Consider the following 6,340-nt stretch of genomic DNA (forward strand, 5'->3'; position numbering starts at 1 on the left):
TGAAAATAAATGTCTGGGTGTTTTTGCTGGGTTTGTGTTTTTGGCTGTGGTGGGTCTCCATGGCAGCGTGCGGGCTCTCTAGCTGTGGCTCACGGACTCAGTAGTTGCGTCACGTAGGCTTAGCTGCCCCATGGCATGTGGAGGCTTAGTTCCCTGACCAGGGATGGAACCTGCTTCCCTGGCAGAAGGCAGATTCCGAAGCACTGTCGGTCCCTCCTGTCGGCCTTCATCCCTGCCTCTAACACACGCGCAGTGCGGACGCCTCACTGTGTCATCTGTTTGGAAGGCTGTTCCTTTGGCCCCTGTATATCTGCTCCCCTTCTCTTCCCTCTCTCCAAGCCACCTGAGGATCTGCTACCCTCAGACTGGCACGTACGGTAGTTACTCGGAGTGACAGGATCAACTTTCCTCTGCGCAACCTCCAAGGAGCTTTTCTTGGGGGTGAGGGGCGGTTTGGAAAACGCAACAAGGAGTAAGACAGTGGTTGTCCTCAGCCTCATAGAGAGGCCATGATTGAATCTGATAGTGAATTGTGACGATTTCACTGAGATGATCATTTGAAGGGGGCCTTCAAAGAGGAGTACGAGTTCAACAGTGGTGACTGGGCATTCTGTGCAAAGGAAACAGGATGGCCAAAGATCTCAGCGCTTTGACCTTGCTCTATTTTCTTCCAGCCACCACCTGAAATTGTATTTTTCTCTAGCTTCTAGTTGTTTCTTTTCTGTCTCCTGCATGCACTCTAATTCCCTGAATGCAGGAAGCATGTCTGTCCTACGTGCCCCAAAGAATTCCCGGTACGTGGTGGGTGCACGGTGCCTATGTGCAGCATGGATGAATCAACAGGCAGTCCAAGCAAAAGGGAGGGAAGAGGACTTTCATGAGATCTACAAGTACTTATGTCATTTCATTTCATCTGCGTAATTCCACTCCCGAAGAAAGACGGCATTATCTCCATATTACAAATAAGGAAACGGAGGTGAGACAATGGCAAGCAACTTGCCAAAGGTCACACACCCAGTAAAAGGTAAATCTGGGACTGAAGCCTAAGCCAGCAGGTTCCAAAGTCTGGGCTATACCAGGAAGAGGCTAACAGAGGCCTGAACTAAGTAAAAATGTGGGAAGGGAGTTGCGTTCATGCCTAGGAGGTGTTGCGCTGACAGAGTGGACCAGACATGGCCACTGGCTGGAAGAGAGAACCCTCTGCAGTTTCACCTCCATCTGAGCCGCTGGCCCTGGCCTTCTCAATCACATGGGGATGACAGGGAAAACCCGTGGCGTTGGCCACTAAGCTGGTTCACTTTGGAAGACTTAGATATCCACCTTCTCAATGAATGTTCCCCCACAATATGGGGACAGACACCAGCTTTACAGTTGTTGTGAGATGATGCGGGTAAAGCACCCAGGCCAGTTCCTGGCCCACAGGAGGTGTTCAATAAACATTAATTCCCTTCTCTTTTCCCCATGGCCTCCTGCCGTCTTTTTATCTCCTGAGAGGAGGACCAAAGAGGGAGGACGTGTAAAGAGCACATCTGCTCTGGGGCGGGTGGGGAAGCGGGCAGTCTCAAGAAGGAAGGCAGGGACAAGCCAGGCCCGGAAGAAGTAGGTGGATAAGAGACCAGGAAAATACCCCGCGGTTTTCTCTCCAAGGAAAACTCTTACCCTCTAGAAGGAAGACTCCAACAAGCCACCAGAATCCTAAATCTTGTGCTCAATCCTCCAGAGCCTGCTGCAGGAGAAGCCGGGGACCGTGTGACCTGGGCCTCATATATACAGATTTGGTTGTATTTCCAAAGGAAGTTACTCGCCGAGTTATTATAATTTGGGGTTTGTGTTTAAAATGTTAATTTTTAACAGTTTTATTTGTGAGTTTAATTATGGATTGCACCTGGCAGTGATTTTCCATTTCTTAAAACAATGTGCACTGCTCTATAAAACCTAGTTCCTGACATAAATATGCTATTTGTGGGATCGTTTTTAAAAGGTGATAACTCATAATCAATTAAATTATAGCACAAGATTTTGTAAAATTGTTTTTGAATTTCCATATTTCCTCTGTGTTGGAAATGTTTTTGTTTTTTTAAAAAAAAAGAGGCCTGGGTTTTTCGTCTCACAGGACAGCAGCCTCTCAGAGGCGGAGAGGGGAGGCCAAGAGCCTGTTACTGGGCTTGTTTACAGCGCCACCTGGTGTTTATAACTCATTAAGCTCTAACGCCCCCTCGTCCTTAAGCCCTGAAATTTGCTGAGTAAAATCTCCACAATGACTTTTTGAAGCACTCCCTCTCTCAAAATTTTTAATTTACTTAAAAAGAGTAAGGGTTGTAAACCGAAATGACAGCTGATGCACAACAACTTTTGTTTCCTTCTAGCTGGCACCCCACTCCAGTACTCTCGCCTGGAAAATCCCATGGATGGAGGAGCCTGGTGGGCTGCAGTCCATGAGGTCGCTCAGTTGGACACGACTGAGAGACTTCACTTTCACTTTTCACTTTCATGCATTAGAGAAGGAAATGGCAACCCACTCCAGTGTTCTTGCCTGGAGAATCCCAGGGACGGGGGAGCCTGGTGGGCTGCCGTCTATGGGGTTACACAGAGTCAGACACAACTGAAGTGACTTAGCAGCAGCAGCAGCTTCGTATAAAAGTGGGAGGGAAGGTCTGTTTGTACTACAAGTTAAGACTGACTGAGCAGTGACTATGTGCCAGGGAGTGTTCTAAGTGTGCTGCATGGATTAAGTAACTTCACTATTGTAACAATTCTAGAGACAGGTATTATTATTAACATGCCCATTTTACAGATGCCACAACTGAGACACAGAGCATTTAAGGAATTTGCCAAAAATCACACAACTAGAAATCAGCAAAGATTTCAGGTCAGGCAGCCTTGTTCCACTGCTCATGATTTTAACCACTTTTCCATGCAAGTGCATGTTTCAAGAAAAGGTATCTTCTTAATTTTTATTTGGCCTGATATTAAAAATTTAATTTCTCTGGGTAAAGTTTGATGGACCAAGAATAAACAGAGAAACAAACAAGGTAAAAATTAATGCCTTCAATAATCCTCTGCTATATGAGATATTAAGCTTCTCAGAAGCATAGATTGCCCTTTAGAATGTCATGCAATCCAGAAGGATGGTATACAGAACAAGTTCATTAGTGTTTGTTCATAACACCTCCCTGCACCCCAGTCAGGAAAGTATTATATTCTCCTCAGTCTTTTTAAGAGTTCAACAATTTCAAATATCTCCTTTAAAAGGGTAATAATAATAACAATAGATAGTGTATTGAGTGCTTTTTCTTGGTTTTTGCTTTAGAGAAGCAATGATCTAGTGAAAAATGATGTGGATTTGAAGGAATCGTACTATCTGGGCTCAAATCTTAGCTGTTATTGACTGCACAAGTTCCTTCACATAGCTAGGCCTTAATTTCCCCTACAGAATAGGGAAAATGATCGTGCCTGCTTCAGAAGAGTGTGTGAGGATGAACTGATTTAATTCATGTAAAGAGTTCAGAAGAGTTTCCAGCACGTAATGTGCCAGGCGCCATGCTCAACAGACGGGTGACAAGACCACCTTTTAATGCAAGGGTCTCTCTGTATAAACTGTTGGCTGTTAAGATTGTTAATGCAGAAAGGAAACTGAGAGGAAACATACCAAGATGGTAATCGCTGCCACCAAGTGGGTGTACTTTCATTGTTTTTCACTGTTTGACTTGTCTGCCGAATAAGCATGGGTTGTTTTCTAAAAAGAAGACCAAAACTAAAGATTAACGAAAGGAAAAAAAAATTCATTGAAGGAACTTAGGATAATTGACTGGGTAAAAGAAGTCTCATGGAGGACACAGTGTATGTCTTCAAATTGTCATTTCACTTCAAACTGAAACGTCTTCAAATTGCTGAGAGGTAACAAGTGGAAGAGAAAGACCTGCACTTCAGAGCGAGGACCGAGGGGTGGAAGTTTCAGTCCCTAGTGAGCAAAGGGGACTGAAAAGCCACAGGGAGTAGCTCATCCTTGAAACATTCACCCGAGGCTGAGAACGCCTCTAAGAGACAAGGAACAGGCAGGCAACTCACGGTCAAGTGGCAGACTGGGTCATGAGACCTCTCTAGTCCTAACCTTTCATTTCCTAATGTTGCTCTGAAACACACCTGAAGAAACGAAACACAGGCGATCACCAGCTCGCAGAGAGCTGAAGTCTGCGTTCTTGCCAGGTATTTGTGTCCTACCATGTCTCCATAAGCCCTGTGAGAAGACACGTGTCTTCCCTCTTTCTTAAGGACCCAGTTGGATTGGAGAAGATGAAAGCGATGGCCCCAAACCAGCGACACCTTAGCGCCCATATCCCACCAAGTGCCAGACACCAGCCCTGAAGCACAGTCCCTATGCTGGTTACTGCAGAGACGAGATCAAGGAAAGAACAGGCAGGCCTTTGGCCCCCGGGACTCATGATCCCATTTCTGTCCTCTGCAGCAGTTAGGAGTTGTGGACGATAGAGCCTGGCCTCGGCGGCTGGAACAAACGAGGGTTCAGGTTTTCACAGGAGAGGCTGCAGGGAGGAGGACACGCAGAGCTGTGATGGCAGCTTTGGGATGCGGCTGGGGAGCCAGGCTCCTGCTGCCTTTCGGCGCCACCATCTGCTGGGCACAGAAGATGGGCACAGGATATCTTCCTGGGGAGCTTCTACCGTCACTTCTGTGTTCCAGGCAGGAAACAGGAAGCACAAGAGGCAAAAGAGGTGTTCTTCTCAAAGTGCTCTCCTAAGAATCTGCTCCAAAGTTGAGTGCTTGCTTCTCTGGCCACACCTTACCACCACGGGGATCGGGCACTCGAGTTACCCAGTAAAACCCAGGGTCCCATTACTAGGGAAGTAGGAGGCAAGCACAGGCCAAATAGAAGCAGTGTCTGCCACCGTCTCTCACATCCCTGTCAGGATGGCAGGGCTTGTCCCCCACTTTACAAAGACGAAACAGCTGAGAGGCAGCCAGGAGGACCTGTGCAGAGCTACAGCGGGGCGGTGGTGGTGACGGTGCTGGCACCCAGCTCAGGGCCGCTTTTGGAAAAAGACGAACACAGAAGGCAGAGACTCACGAACATCTGTGGACCAACAGCAGGTGTGAGCCCAGGGCCATCTCCCTGCGGGGAGTCCAACTGGCAGACGAGAGGGGCTGCAGAGGGCAGTGAGGACAGGGGCTGCAGGACTCCACGCTCCGTGTCATCCCCTGGTTGGCAAGAGCTAGACAGCTCTGGCCTTGGATCAGCTGGGAGAACAGATGGGCAGGGATTCAGCACAGCTTCCAGAGCAGCCAAGCGGCAAACCTGCCTTCCCTCCCTGTGTCAGCCGAGGTTACGGTTCCCACTGGGTCCCAGCCAGTGGCAGAGGCTCAAGCCTGAAGACCCTGACAGCTGGGCCAGGACCGTGCCATTCTCCGCCCACCGTGGAGGCCAGGACGAGGGCCAGCGAGTGCAGGGGCTCCTCCGGCAGCAAGGGGGATGCACCTGGGCGGAGAGGCTCACCAGATTCACATTTCCCTGTGCAGGGTGAGCAAGCCTGCAGCGATCCAATCTCAGCCCTAACTCCTTTGGGGCCCGGGACTCCAACCATGGAGATGGCAGCCCATTTGTGTGGCAGAGGCCTGGAGCTATTCTTCCACGTGTTCTGGTGTCCCACAGGAAAGACGGCCATGGGGCCAGAGGTGTAAAGGGGAATCCAGGAATCAGTCTGAAAAGTCAGCAGTGCGCATCTGAAGAAAGGCGGGTCCTCACAGAAACAAGGAACACCATGAGGGGATAGGAACACATGTCCAGCTTCAGGGAAGAAAAAGACAGAAAACGCACCGCATAGAATTTTATTGCAGCTCTGGCTGGAGCGTATCGTGTAAGAGGAAGAGACACAAGTCTTTAGAAAGACATGAACTTCCTGCTGTCAGCTGGACATGGTGGATGCATGTGGAAGGAACGACTAGGGACGAAAAGAGGTGTGTGTGTGTGGGGGTTCTTTCATATTCCACAGACGACATCAATGTGGGATTATCTGTGTTACCTACTCCCAGTTCACCGGCTCTGACACTAAAAGCGGACTGAAACTTGTTTAGAATTCTGTTTAGCTGGAAAAGCTTTTTTGCATGAGACTGAAGTTTGTTTAGATTTCTATTTAGCCAGAAAAGTCAGAAAGGCTTTTTTGAATGGTATGAAGATGACGACCAGAATGCCTTTGAAGAGAGCAGCTGGGGAAGAGATGGGAAGGAGAGGGGGGGCCAGCGGCGGGCCCCACCCAAGAGGCGGCTCCCTGCAAGAAGCAGGCTGTGCATTTCCATCACGCTCTTCCTCCGGGAGGTTGGGCACCCC

Source organism: Bos javanicus, chromosome 16 (genome assembly GCF_032452875.1).
Source record: "Bos javanicus breed banteng chromosome 16, ARS-OSU_banteng_1.0, whole genome shotgun sequence".
NCBI classification, from domain to species: Eukaryota; Metazoa; Chordata; class Mammalia; order Artiodactyla; family Bovidae; genus Bos; species Bos javanicus.